Here is a 15877-nt window from a genome sequence, read left to right on the forward strand (position 1 = left end):
AGTGACTGGGATAATCGGGATAGGAGTGTCAGAGACAGTGTGATTGGCACAAGACAGAGCAGAGTTTAGGGCTGTTGTACATAGATAGGGTCGCTATGAGTCGCAAGCGACTCGATGGCACATAACAACAATATTTGTCTTGGCCACAGTGGTTGGTTCAGCAACGCACTTAAGGAAAACCCAAGCCAAAGAAAATATGTTCTTGCATTTTTTTTAAATCAAATTGCTAGGAAAGAGGCCTTCTTTTTCCTGTAGGGCTTGAAACTGAGAAGTAATTACTTTTATGTTGTTGTTGTTGTTATGTGCTGTGAAGTCACTTATAACTATAGCAACCTTATGTACAACAGCTCTGAACCCTGCTCTATTCTGAGCCAACCTTATTGTCTCTGACACACCTACCCCCATTAGCCTAGTCTGAGTCAACCCATCTCATCCATGCTTTCTCTTCTCCTATGCTGTCCCTCCACCCTCCCAAGCACGATGTACCTCTCCAAGTACTGGTCCCTCCTTGCAACATGCCCAAAGTATGTTAGACAAAGCTTCAGAATCCTTAACTCCAAGGAGCACCCTGGTTTCACTTTCTCTAGGACCAACCTGTTTGTTCTCCTGGCAGTCCATGGTATATTCAATACTCTTCTCCAGCACCACAGCTCAAAGGCATCAAGTCTTCTTCTATCATCCCTAGTCATTGATGAGCTTTCTGAGGCATAGCAAGTAATTGTAAAGACTATGGCCTGGATCATACACACTTTAGTCTCCAGACTGACATCGTTGCTCTTTAGAACTCTGGATATGTTCCTGACAGCAGATTTTCCCAATGCCTTTTGATTTCCTGGCTGCTGGTACCAAGAGTGCTGATTTTCAAACCAAGCAAACTAAAGCTGTTAACCCGTAATTAATTACACCAAATTGATTCTGAGACAGAAAAAGATTTCTTTTAGGCTCCTGGATCAAGCTATATCTGAAGTTTTAATTCTAGTTTTAGATTTACAGCAGGTAGAATGGGCTTTTTCGTCACTTGATATTAGAAGACTCTTAATTAAATCTTGTTGGACTCCTACAGTGCTCTTTGGACACAAGGATGACAAAGCTTTATCTCTCATACTTTGGACATGTTGCTAGGAGAGGTTATTCTCTGGGAATCATGCTTGTAAAAGTATAGAGGTCAGAAAAAGAGCAGAAGACCCCCAATGAGATGGATTGACATAGTGACAGCAACAATGGGCTCCAGTATGTCAGAGATGATGAGGATGGCAGAGGACAGGACAGGGTTCAGGTCTGTTGTTCTTAGGGTTGCTATGAGTTGTACTTGATTTGACAGTAACTAACAACAACAACAACAGAGTCATATATGCTTAGAATAATAGATTTATTGAATTTCATGTTGTTGAAGCCTTTAGACAGCAAGCCTGGCTCAGAGGAACATGGGGAAGGGGTCAAAGCTGTGGATGAGGAGGGGAGAGAAGGGGAAGTTTGTGCTACAGAGGGCCTCAAATACCAGGAAGAGAGAAAGTGCGTTTATGTACCTCCAGTGGTGTTGCCACATTTGTCTTGGACTAGAAGGGCCTGCAGATGGGCTACACTTGCCCATCGAGCAACCTAGATGAGTCAAGTACAATGAGATGCATAATCCTGGTACCTTGATCTTGGCAGTGGCACCAACTTGTAGCCCTTCATCCACAGAGAAGATGAAAAGTCTTGGCTGACCTGGAATGTGCGAGCAGCATCGCTAGGAGAGATGCTTGGAGGAATGCTCAGAGGGAGAGGTAGGAAGTGAAGACACTCCTCTAAAGGGCTATTTTTGGCCAACAGGGAAGGCTGCCCTGGACAGGACTCCACTGAGCCAGGCGCAGGGCCCAGTGGGTCAACCTCAGCCTTGGCGTCAGAACCTATCCTTGCTGGCTGACCTTTCTGAATAGTTATTTCAGGAAAGGGTATGAAGCTCACCCTGGCTTCGCCACCTGCTCAAATAATCTTCAAAGATGTCAACCACTAGCTTGGTTCCTGAACCATTTCCTTCCACCAGGGGAGGGCTGCCACTGGCTTGTTCCCCTCCAGTCCCAGGGCCTGCTACATGACCTCCGCTCTTGGATCTAGCTTTACTTCTGACCTGGCCATTCTTCGTTCAAAGGAAATAGCTCTTTTGCCTTAATGAAGGCTTCTAGATATACCAGACTTGGGTCTATGCCACTTCCCCTAGAACTTCTACTTATATCTTAGTGCACTCGGGTAAATCTGCCATCAGGGACCTCTCCAGAGTGCTGAAAAGCAACGATGTCAGTCTAGAGACTAAGGTGTGCCTAATCCAAGCCATGGTCTTCTTAATTACTTCTTATGCTCCAGAGAGTTGGACAATGACTAAGGATGACAGAAGAAGAATCAATGCCTTTGAGTTGCGGTGCTGGAGAAGAGTCTTGAACATACCATGGACTGCCAAGAAAACAAATCAGTCTGTCTTGGAGAGGGTGAAACCAAGTCTTTCCTTGGAGGCTAGGATTTTGAAGCTCCGTCTCACATATTTTTGGGTACGTAGTTGGCCAGGAGTCCTTGGAGAAGGATATCATACTTGGAAGGGTGGAGGGACAGTGCTGGAAAGGAAGACCCTGGATGAGATGGATTGATAGAGTAATTGGGACAATGGGGGTTGGTGTGTCAGAATCAGTGAGACCGGCTCAGTGTTCAGAACTGCTCTCCATAGGGGTCGCTATGAGTCCCAGGTGAATTGAAGGCACATAACAACAATGAAATGGCTTAGATCTCACTATCTCCACCTATAGGTAAGGAAACCAAAGCTGAGGTCATTGTTTTGTTCTTTCAGCAACATTAATTTAACAAGCACTAGTTGAGGGCTCAAATTGTTTTCCTGTCAAACATTCTTCTAGGTAGTATAGCACTGGTCTGTGCGTTGCTGTACAGAGGTAACTCGTGGTTGCTGTGATGCTGAAGCCTGTGACAGTGATGTGCCAATCGTGGTAATGGGTACCTGTGGTGGACAGTGTTGGCTGGAGCTTCCAGACTAAATCAAGCCTGGAAGCAGGAGCGGCATCCACTTCCAAAATGGCTTGCCTCCGGAAACTCTATGTACGAACAGTGCTCGGGCCTTTCGTTCATAGGGTTGCTATGAGTCGCCTACGACTTGATGGCATCAAACAACAACAACAACAGTTGAGGGCTTACCATATGCCGGGCACTATGCTAGATTAGGAGGGTACTGTTGGTGTTAGGTGCCATCAAGCCGATTATGTACAATTCACAGTGACCTCATCAATAGCAGACCTGAACCTTTTCCCACCCTCCACCATCCTCAAGGTCTCTGTCCTGCTCAAGCCCAGTGTGGTAATGTGTCAGTCCATCTCGTTGGGGATATTCCTCTCCAACCTTTCCCAGAATGATGAAAACCGTCATATTGAAGACACTGTGATGACTACAAGGACCCCACCCACAATGCCCTCAGTTGAACTTGTCAACAGACTTGCCCAAGGTCACAGAGTAAACAGCTAGATCAGTCTTAACTCTTCTTTGTCTGCATCTCCCTAAACACCGTAGGTGTTTAATCAGAGTCTGAATTGGCTTAAATACCTGGTGGGCAACTGACAAGGACAAATTCTGTGCAAATAGGCGGAAGGGTGCAAATGATGCAACAGGAGAGAAAGCAAGATGTCAATTTCCATAGGTAAGGTTGGGTTTGCAAACAAAAACTTCTCTCATATCTGAGCTGTTTGCTAAAGACCAGAAGGAAGAAGGGGGTTTAGCAGCAGTGGGTGGCATACATACGCAGCTCCCGTCTGACGAAGCAGTTGGGGTCTGCAGGGGATGTGCAGGGGTGCTGAGCCCTAAAGTGGTCCCCATCAGGGCTTCAGAGAGGTGGTGTGCTGGTAACACGACGACAGGGATGTTGCTAATTAAAGACCCTTGGTGGTCTGTGGTTAAAGAGCTCCCCCAAAAATGTTGCCATCTGAAGCCCACCTGTTGCCCTGTGGGGGAAAGATGTGGCAGTCTGCTTCTGTAAAGGTTTATGGAAACCCCAAGGGCAGTTCTACTCTGTCCCATAGAACGGCTACAATGCAGAATCAATTTGATGCCAGGGAATTTCGTATTTTGCTTTTGTCCTTCGTACGATTCTGACTCCTGGTGACACATGTGCAGGCTTGAACTGTGCCATAGACCTTTCAAAACAGTGGCCTTTCAGCAGATCAGCAGGCCTCTCTTTTGACTGGGTTCAAACCACTAACCTTTCAGCATCTAGTCAAACGCAGGACCATTTGCTCCACCTAGGGCTTGCGGATATGAGGCTGAGCTCTTCCATGCTTACCTGAAACATTTTTTTAAATGTGCCCAGCCATTTATAGTGGCACCAGCAGGTTTATCCTCCTCTCCGACCTTGCTTAGTAAAGCCTGGGTGAGGGACCAGCAGCACTGGAAACACCTAGGCTGCTTGTTACAAAGGCAGCCTGGCCCAGACCTGTTCAACTAATTTTAGAAAGAAGACTCTCTCACCTTTTCAGGATGCTGGCTGCTATTTGAATCACCTGGAAGGTTTTGGATCCCACCTCTAGAGGTTCTATTTAACTTGGCCTGAGTTATGACCTAGACATCAGGATTTTAAAAGCTCAACAGATGATTCTAATGTGCAGCTAAGGCTATGGGTTTAATGTTACTGAGTTCATCCCCTAATTTTTTTCTCATGTGTTGCACAGTGCCACCCTGAGAGCACAGATGGGTATATTGTTGCTTTGTAGTGTTGAGTTAGAACTGACCCATAGCTTACCCTCCAGTAGGTTTTCAGAGGCAATAAATTGCACAAGAGGAGATTGCCCTACTTTAACCCATGGGGCAACTGGTGGATTCGAACTTTGTGCCTCTGGGTTGGCAGTGCGACCATATCTATCTACCTACAAGTATTGATAAGCAATTTGAAAATGATTTTAAAGAAGGCAAGAAACCTAACAGGGAATGTGTTCCCACTTGGATAACAAAGGAGAGGGCTCTCTCTCTCTCTATGTATATGTACAGAATATTTTGGAAATCCATTTTCTTTTTATCATTTCCTCTGTGGAAAGGAAATAAAATACGGTATAGCAGGGAAACTTTTACTTCATTTTATATCCCATTATGTTTACATTCAAATTGATTGCCATGTACATTTTTATTATTTCTTAAAGTTTTTTTCTTTTCAATTCATAAATACGCTCACTTTTTTTTTAATACTATAATGGAATCCTGACAGTATAGAGGGTTACATATTGGGCTGTCATGGGAGGAGTTTGCCCATCCTCCTGTGGAGCATCTGGTGGATTCAAACCATGTGCTTTTGGGATTGCAGTACAGTTCATAACCACAAGGCCACCAGAACTCCTTACAGGTGGATATAGTTACTACCATCTTTTTCCCCCCAGCAAAGGAAACAGAGGTCTTTATCTGTTGTCATTGTTGTTGGGTACCAGCAAGTCAAGCACAACGCATTGAGACTCTATGAGCCTTGTCCTATCTGAATCCTGTCCTATCTTGTGCCATCCTCATCCTCTCTGACACACTTGAGCCTATTACTGCTGTGCCCATGTCATTCCATCTCATTGAGGGTCACCCTCTCTTTCACTGACCCTCCACCTTCCCTAGCATGATGTTCTTTCCAAGGAATAGCCTCTCCTAACAACATGCATTAAGCATGGGAGACAAAGCTTCACCACTCCTATCTCCAGGGAGCACTCCAGCTCCACCTTTTCCAAGACACAGCTGTTCTTTTGGGAGGCCAAGGGATGTTCAGTGCTCTTCTCCAAAGCCATAACTTAAAGGAATAAATTCTTCTCTCATCCTTATTCATTGTCCCTCTCTCAAGACCATTACTTGAATCAGGCCCATCTAGTCTTCAAACTGACACCACTGCTCCTCAATAATAAGGAGGTCCCTGACAGTGGACTTTCCCAATGCAATACGTATCCTGATCTCATGACAGCTTGTACCAAAGGTGTGGATTGTGGATCCAAGTAAGAGAAAATGGTTGACCATTCAAATTTTTTTCTTCAGGACAGGGCAGGATTCAGAGCAGCTGTACATAGGGTTGCTATGCGACTCAATGGCACATAACAATAACAGTAACATGATATTGACTATTGGTCCAATGGTGAATATTTCATCTTCTTGATGTTGCAATGCATTCCAATCCAAATTGAAAGCTATAGTCCTTAATCTTCTACAGAAAATGTTTTAAGTCTTCTCACTTTTAGGAAGCAAGGTTGTGTCATATGCATAATATAGGTTATTGATGATCTTCCTCTGATCCTGATGTCACATTCCTCTTCATAGAGTCCAGCTTCTCAAATGATTTTTTTTTCAGCATACAGATTGAATAGGTATGGAGAAAGGATACAAACCTCAACTCTGATCTTTCTGATTTTAAACCATGGAGTGTTCCCATTCTCCATTCCATGCCTAGTATGTGGTTAACATGGTTTTCTGAGCTAACCAAAAGGGCAAAGGTTTGAACACCCAGAGGTAACCTGGAAGAAAAGCCTGGTGATCTACTTTGAAATAATGTCAATGAAGACCCTGCGGAGCACAGCTGTGCTCTGACACATGGGAGTTGCCAGAAATTGAATCAACTCAGTGGCAACTGGGTTTTGGAGTAATACCTAGCCAGTTACGGAGAGCTCAAATGAGATCCCCAGGCCAGAGGCATCGCTACCGCTCGGGAGCTTGTTAGAAGTGCATACTCCCAAGACTCCCTCCTGTCCTAATGACGTGGAAATGCCGGGGAGTGATACAGCTACGTGTATTTTAACAAGCCCATCAGGTGATGCTGATGCTTGCGTTTGAGAACTGCTGGTACAGAGGGAGGAGCAGTGGCTGGGGAAGGAGAACGGGCAGCTCTCCAGAGCCCTGTATATTCTTGTGCTTCAATTTCTACCGCTGTAAAAGGAAGGGGCTGGGCTCAGTCAGGGCTGTCACCAAGCACACTGCTCCCATGGCGGGCATCACTCATCCAGCACAGCACTGGCTCCTGCTGAGTCCTCGATTGACCTGAGAGCTCTCTGCAGCACATGCCCACAGACTGTTGTTCTTCCAGGCAGACAGAGTTGAGGCTGAAAGAAAACTCTTCTTACCAACCCAGGCACCAGAGGACCTCCGAGGAGCCCTCCTGTCTTATGTTAGCAGCAGATGTAGGACTTGGGTGTTAGAATCCAATGTCTTTCCTCTGCTCATCTCCAAGCTCTAAGAGATGGAGAAGCTGGCACTTCCACACGGATTGGGAAGATAGTCTGAGGGGACAGGTGACTCATACTCGTCTCCATGCCCTTTCACACCTCCACACTTTTGCACATCCTCTTCCCACTACCTGATGGGCTCTTCCCCTCCTCTGGAATAAATACACGGTGGTCATCAAGGCCCAAACCAGATGTCACCTTCTCAGTAAAGCCCCCTGATGTCTCCAGGTTAGAATGACAGCGCTTCCTTGAGAACGGGACACTTCCTACTTACATAATCTATCACCATTCTGCTCTCTTAGCTCAGTGCACTGTAGCTTCTAGAGGTCAGGGTCCATTGAAAGCTACAATGAGCCCTGTGTCTGGTGGCAGAGATGCTCAAGACAAAAGTAACTCAGTAGACAAGCCCTTTGCCCCAGCCCACTATTATGGTCCGAACCCCAGTGCCCTCTGGACTGTAGTACTTCCTCTCCTTCACTGGGGTTTGTTGTGGGTTTATTAATAGCATATTTTTAAACTAAATTTTTAAGATTTTAATGAAATTTTACAGAAAAGGTGGATTTTTATTCATTGATTGTTACACATTTTCCTCCCTTCCTTTTCCCTTCCCTCAGTTTGCTTTCTTTATTTTCTAATATTCATTTATTGTTGTACAATTTTCTCTCTTCACCTTCGCCTCAGGCCACTTTACAATGAGCTTCTTATTCTGGACTGTTGTCATACATATAATGTCTAATCTTAAATTCCTTCTCAACAGTTCTTTCCTTCATCTGTTCCATTGCCCTTTCCCTCATTGTAATGGTGTGTTGACTCACTTGTCAGTCCTCCATCATTCAGAGTCCGGCACTGGCTCTGGGGCTGAGGACACAGTGCTTAGGAGCTGCCAGGGGCCCCTGTCCAGCTGTCCCACCTGGCTCTTTCCCAATAAAGTGGAAGGGAGGAGGGGAGGAAGACCAGCGTCGGCAGCAGGATCCCTGTGGTCTCCAGCAGGAAGCTAATGAACAGGTTAGGGAGGCAGTGACTGCAGTCAGATTGCTGAGCCTGGACAGGTGGAGGACTATGCACAGGAATGTATGTGCAGTCACACATCAGACTGAGCTCCAAGGACACTGAGAAGCTACCTTCTCTCGGCGCACCTGTGTGTCCCTGCACATTCTGCTCATCCAGGCTGGAAGCCAAGGGGGCTGAGGTCCATTAGCCCTGGGAAAGAGGCTGTGAATCAGAAGGAGCAAACATAGAGTCCCTGCTCTTAAACAGGACTGAGATGCAGAAGGACCTTGGCGCATACAGGCACGCCTTCTTTTCTTATTCTTCACTTTATTATGCATTGCAGATATGGCCTTTTGGTTCCTTTTTACAAATTGAAGGCTTATGGCAACTTTATGTCTACATCTATCAGCATCGTTTTCCCAACAGCTGGTACCCGCTTCGTATCTCTGCTACATTTTGTTAATTCTGACAGTATTTCAAATTTTTTCATGTTACCATTGAATGCTTAGTAGACTATCAGGCAAACAACTTTTCTATACACTGGGCAGCCAAAAGCTTTGTGTGACTTGTTTTATTGCCATTATTTTGTTGTTGCAATAGCTAAGAAACAAGCCCCAAACATCCTTGAGGTCAGCCTGTTTTGAACAAAACTGCATGCCACATCCTTTAGCACTGAGCAGCTACCATATGCCAAGTTTGGCACGAGGGGAATGTTTATTGAGTGCCTAGAACGTACAGAGTCCTGTGAGGGGGCCCTGTGATATGAGACTGTGAATTGCATTCAAAGTTAGAAAGACAATTTCAAGTTCTATGCTGGAGCACGATATTGTGAGTGATAGTATATTATCCATGTGTATAAAAGGAAGACCTCTTAATATGACTGTTATTCAAATATATGCACCAACAGCGAAAACCAAAGACGAAGAAACGTAAGATTTTTGTTTGCATTTTTTAAAAAATTATTAATTATTGTGTGTATATCATCAAATCAAAATTTAAGATTTTTATAAAATTTTGCAGCCCAAAATTGACCAAACAAGCAATCAAGATGCATTAATAATAATTGGTGACTGGAATGCAAAAGTTGGAAACAATGAAGAAGGAATGAAAGTTGAAAAGTATGGGGTTGGTGACAGAAATGAAGTCAGAAACAGAATGATTGAATTTTGACCATTCAATTATTGATTAATCACAAATACTCTTTTTTAAAACAAACAACCCAAAAAAACCAAAACCAAAACACAACTATATACATAGACCTCACCTGATGGGCTGCCTAGGAATCAGGTTAACTATACCTGTGAAAGGAATCATTGGAGAAGCTCAGTATTAGCAGTCAAAGCCAGGCAAGGGGCTGACTGTGGAACAGACTGTCAGTGACTCATGTGCAAGCTCAAATTGAGGCTGAAGAGAATGGAAAAAAAGCCATAAGAGCCAAAATGTGATATTGGGTCTATCCTACGTGGATTTAAAAATCATCTTAAGAACAGGTATGGAACAAAGATATCATCCACGAAGAGAGCAAACGGTCATTACAAAGATAGAGGAAAAAGAAAACCAAAAGTTCAAAAGAGACTGAAATTCGCACTAGAGCATTGAGAAGCCAAAACAAAGGGAAGAGATGTTGAATTGAAAGAACTGAATAGAGGAATTCAAAGGACAGCTAGTGAAGACAAAGCAAAGTATTAGAATGTGCAAAGAGCTGGGATTGAATAATAAAGGGAAGGACTCACTGGGTAATCCTCAAGATGAAAGAAGTGTACTACTTAGAGATGCTATGGGCAAATTCTTGAATGATCCAGGAAGCATTAAGAGAAGGTGGAGGGAAAATGCAGAGAAACTGTACCAAAATGAATTGGCTGACACTGAAATATGTCAAGAAGTAAGACTCTCAAGAGCCAATGATGACGAAGGAAGAAGTTCAAGCTGCACGGAAAGCATTAGCAAAAAAATAAGCCCCAGGAATCAATGGGATACCAATTGACGTGTTTTAACTAACAGTTGCAGCCCTGGACATGGTCACGAGTCTATGTCAAGAAATTTGGAGGACAGCTGTTTCGCTGACTGGAAGAAAGCCAGATTTGTTCCCATTCCCAAGAAAGATGATCAAACAAAATGTGGAAATTATCGAACAATATCATAACTATGCAAGTAAAATACTGCCAAAAATAATTAAAATATGGCTAGAACAGTACTGTAGGCAGAAAACTGCCAGAAGTTCAAGTAGGATTTAGAAGAGACCATAGCATAAGGGATATAAATGCTGGTGTCAGATAGATCCTGGCTGAAAGCAAAGAATACCAGAAGAATATCTACTTGTACTTTATCGACTATGCAAAGGTATATGATTGTGTGGATCGTAACAGACTGTGGCTAACATTGAGAAGAATGGGAATCCCAGAACACCTAATTGTACTCAGGTGAAAGCTATACCTACACCAAGAAGCTATTGTACAAAAAAGCAAAGGAATGCTGTTGTTGTTAAGTGCTGTCAAGTCAACTCTGATTCTCAGTGACCCTATTTATAACAGCTCTGAACTTTGCTTTATCGTGGTTTAAAATCAAGAAATGTGTTTTGTCCTCTCTCCATACCTGTTCAATCTGTATCTTGAGAAAATGATTCAAAAAACTCAGCTCTATGATGAAGAATGTAGCATCAGGATCAGAGGAAGACTCATCAATGACCTGTGTTAACAGATGACACAATCTTGTTTGCTGAAAGTGAGGAGAAGGTGAAACTTGCTGCAGAAGATCAAACGATAAAGCCTTCAATATGGATTGCATTTCAACATCAAGAAAACAGTCATTCTCACCACTGGACTGATAAACAACCTCATAATAGAAAAAAGTTTGAAACTGTCAATGATTTCATCTTACTTGGATCCACAATCAATACCCTTGGACCAGCAGTCAGGAGATGAGGAGAAGGCTGCAGTCAGGGACCTCTCCAAATTATCAGAAGTGTTGATGTCAGTCTGAGGACTAAGATGTGCTTAACTCAGGACACAGTGTTTTCAATCACTTGCTATGCATATAAGTGTACTTGCTATTCATAGGAGCTCTGGTGGCCTAGTGATAAGAAGCCATGTGGCAATCCCAAAGGCACGTGATTCGAGGCCACCAGCTGCTCCATGGGAGAAAGATGGGCAATCTCCTCCCATGTGATTAATTGCATCTGAAAACGTGCTAGAGGGTCAGCTATGAGTCGATTCCAACTCTACGGTATGCAACAATAACAGCATCCATGTAAAAGCTGGACAATGAATAAGGATGATAGAATTGGGGAGCTCTGGTGGCCTAGTGGCAAGGAGCTGCAACTACAATCCCAGAGGCGCACGGTTCAAATCCACCAGATGCTCTGCCGGGGAAGGAGGGACAATCTCCTCCTGTACCAATCAGATCTGATTTGACGGTACACTCACACAAAAATAAAAAAAATTTTTTAAAAAGGATGATAGAATTAATGCTTTGAATCTTGGTGTTGGAGAAGAGTACTAAATATCTCATTGAACACCAAAAACCAAATGGATGTGTCTTGGAGAAAGCTGAAGCAGAGTGCTCCTTGGAGGCAAAGATGATTAAACTTTGGCTCACGTACTTTGTGCATGTTGCTAGAAGGGGATATTCCTTGGAGAGGGACATCTTGTTTGGAAAAACGGAGGGTTGGTGAAAGAGAGGAAGATCCTCAAACAGGTGATTTGACACAGTGCTTGTTAGAATGGGCTCAGTATGTCAGAGAAGATGAAGATGGAAGTTTACAGCTGCAGTGAGCTCCTCCCATGGACAGGAGTGGAGCTGACCATGGCCTATGCATTCTTTCCAAGTTCATAAGTCTCAGCTACTTGGTAGATATTACTAATACACATTTTCAGGTGAGGAGACTGAAGCCTGCGAGGCTAAAGGACTTGTCTGAGGCCACACAGCCAACAACTGATAGATCTAGAGACTTAACCTAAATCTGACCATCTCCAAGGTCACTGAGCAGAAGACCCAGTTCAGTTCCTGTGTTCCTGTGCTTGGCTATCCCTGGAGAGAAGCTGATGACCTTTTAAATTACCATAATCCATATTAGTTCCCATTCCAAAAAAGTTGACACAACAGAGTGCAGAAATTATGAAGCTATATTATTAATATCACATGCAGGATCCTGCTGAAAATTATCCAAAACCTGCTGGAGCAGCACATCAACAGAGAACTGGCATGTGGAGGCTGGGTTTAGAAGAGGCCGTAGTACTAGGGATATTATAGCTAATGTTATATGGATCTTGGCTGAAAGCAGAGAGTACCAGAGTAATGTCTATTAATGTTTCATTGACTTTGCAAAAACATTTGACTGTGGATCACAATAAATTGTGGCTGACTCTGAGAAGAATGGGAATCCCAGAACATTTGATTGTGCTTATGTGAAACCTGTACTTGGACCAGCAGACAGTCGTCAGAACAGAACAGGGAAATACTGCATGGTTCAAAACAGGGAAGGGTGTACACCAGGGATGCATCCTATCGCCATACCTTTTCAATCTGTATGCAAAACAGATCATTCGGGAAGCTGGACTCTATGAAGAGGAACGTGGCATTAGGATTGGAGGTAGACTCATCAACAATCTGCCTTATGCAGATGACACAACCCTGCTGGTTGAAACTGAAGAGGGCCTGAGGTACTTGTTGCAGAAGGTCAAGGACTGCAGCCTTCAATACAGATTGAAGCTCAACATCAAAAAAACATTGATTCTCACCACTGGGGGGATTGGCAGCATCATGATAGATGGTGAAGAGATTGAGATTGTTTCAGTTTGCTTGGCTCCACTGTCAACACTCTTGGTACCAGCAGCCAAATCTAAAAATGAATTGAGTTGGGAAAATCAGAGACCTGATGGGAGTACTGAAGAGGAACAATGTCCGTCTGGAGACCAAGGTTCTGGAGACCAAGGTGCACCTGATCCACGCCATGGTCTTTGCAATTACTCGGTAATAATCAGAAAGCTGGACAATGACTAGGGATGATAGAAGGGAAGGAGAATTGATGCCTTTGAGCCGTGGTGCTGGAGAAGAGTATTGAGTACACACATCACGCACTGCTAGAAGAACAAACAGTTTTGTCGTGGAGAGGGTGAAAACAAGCAGCTTCTCAGAGATAAGGATTCTGAAACTCCGTCTGGCATACTTTGGGCATGTTGCAAGGAATGACCAGTCCTTGGAGAGGGATATCATGCTTTTTTTTGGGGGGGGGGGTGGAGGGAGGGACAGTGCAGGAGAGGAAGCCCCTGGATGAGATGGATTTACTCAGTGACTGGGGTAATGGGGTTAGGTGTGTTGGAGACAAAGATGTTGGCTCAAGATAGAAGAGGGTTCAGAGTTGGTATACATAGAGTTGATATGAGTCGCAAGCAACTTGACAGCACATAACAACATAGTGAGTTATGTGTTGCCCTGTTGACAGGTCGGCAGTTTGAAGGCACTAGCTGCCTTTTGGATGAAAGATAGGCAGTTGCCTCCAGTAAAGATTAACAGCGTCAGAAAGCCAATGGACATTTGCTGTGAGTGAGAATTTACATGACTTTGTTGCCCTCACCTGGTTTCTCACTGGGACTTGCCTGTGGAGTGCCCAGACCCCCATTCCCAGTACTCACAATTTTTTGACAAAACCGGTATGCACGCTGACGTTTCTGGGGAGAAGAGCTCAATCTGGAATAGATAGGCTTTTGCCCTCCCCCTGGGCATTTGCATACTGCACTTACCCATAATGCTTTCCCTGGCACTTAGCAAAATAATTGCTGAACAGATTGCTTCGGAAGGAGAATTCCTGAATTATGGTGTCATGATTCTAAATGGCTGTTTAGCTGTGTGTTGTTCATTCCTTTAAGAAAATTGTTAAAATTTAAGTCAGTGAGCTAAATGCAAAGGAAATGGCGTCCGTGATCATCACCCATGGAAGATAATGTCATCAGCGGAGGAGAGGAAGCTAGCAGGTGTGAACCACTGACCTTTCAGTCAGCAGCCCAACTTTGTTTTTTCCTTTTTATTTTAGTATTTTGTGTGTGAGTACCATCAAATCAGACCTGACTGGTACGGGAGGAGATTGCCCCTCCTTCTCCAGCAGAGCATCTGGTGGATTTGAACCGCACACCTCTGGGATTGAAGTGCAGCATCTTGCCACTAGGCCACCAGAGCTCCCTTAGCAGCCCAACTTTTAGCACATTACACCTCCAGGGCTCCTAGAGATGGCAGCACAACTCCTTACCATTAAACTACTATAGATAAACAGATATGAGCTCTGGGGGCATAGTTCGTAGAAAGTTGTGCTGCTAACCCAAAGGCAAGCAGTTCAAATCCACCAGTGGTTCAGAGAAAGATGGACAATCTCTTCCTGTGCAATTTATGCATGTTGTTGTTGTCATCAGGTACCATTGAGTCGAGTACAACTCACAGCGACTCTATGAACAACAAATTGGCACCCTGACCTGTCCTGTGCCAGCCTCATACTTCCTGCCACACTCAAGCCCATTGCAGCAGTCACCGTGTCAATCCATCTGGTTGAGGATCTTTCTTTCTTTCACCAACCCTCCACTTTTCCAAGCACGATAGTCCTCTCCAAAGAATAACTTCCCCTAGCAACATGCCTGCAGCGTGTGAGTGAAGCTTTATCACCTTTGCTTCCGAAGTGCACTCTGGCTGCATTTTCTCCAAGATGTACTTGTTTGTTCTTCACATGTGCAATTCATAGCCGCCAAAAATCTGACAGAAGATCAGCTCTAAGTTGGTTCTGACTTGATGGCAATGAGTTTTTAACATTCTATTGGGGTCCTGGTGGCATCGGGCATAATGTTCTCAGGCTGCTAACTATAAGGTTGGCAGTTTATATCTGTCAGCTGGCTTGTGGGGGAAAAAATGGACAATCTCTTTCCACACAGAATCACAGCCTTGGAAACCTGAGGGCCCCTAGGTATTAAAATTAACTTGACTGTTGCAAGACATGTTCTATTTCTCTGGAGAACCCTCTCTGATAGGGAAGGGGAAAAGCCCAGAGAAGAGTCACTGCAGAGCTTGTGGACAGCAGAGACAGGGCAGGGCCCAGATGTGGACTCATCAGACTCCCTCCACCCTGGATAAGGGAGGCATGAGAGTCCAGCACCGGCCTCATTGCCCCCAGGGAACTATTGTCTCAGGGATAAGACAAAGGGAATCCAGCAGAGGGACATACAAGCCACTCTACCCTCAGTCCAGGAGCAGATCCCCAGCCTCACTAATGTTCTTTGAAGGTCGAGGCCTGAGTACCTGTGAGCTAAAGAGTCTTTCACATGAGGCCCTTCAAGGCAGGAACAGCATCCTCATTCCAGCTGCTGGATTGAAATCTCAGACCTTTCAGTTTATCACTAGACCTTGTACAAGTTGTTGAACCATTCTGGGCCTCAGTTTTTCCACCTATAAAATGGGAGATTACAATAAGGTTTTTTCTGTGATGCTAAAAAGGTTTTTTCTGTGATGCTAAACACTGTGACACTGGGGTGTCAAATGCGATAATGGTTACCCATGGTGGACAGTGTTTAGTGGAGCTCCCAGAGTAAAATAGGCTTGGAAGCAGGAGTGGCGTCCACTTCTGTGAATAGCTTGCCTCCAGAAACTCTATGGATTTGGAGAAACGATGAAAGTTATACAAGTGTTCAGGTCTTTTGTTCATAGGGTCT

The sequence above is a fragment of the Elephantulus edwardii genome, unplaced genomic scaffold (genome assembly GCF_000299155.1).
Source record: "Elephantulus edwardii isolate Elephantulus edwardi_28Jun2011 unplaced genomic scaffold, EleEdw1.0 scaffold00045, whole genome shotgun sequence".
Lineage (NCBI taxonomy): Eukaryota > Metazoa > Chordata > Mammalia > Macroscelidea > Macroscelididae > Elephantulus > Elephantulus edwardii.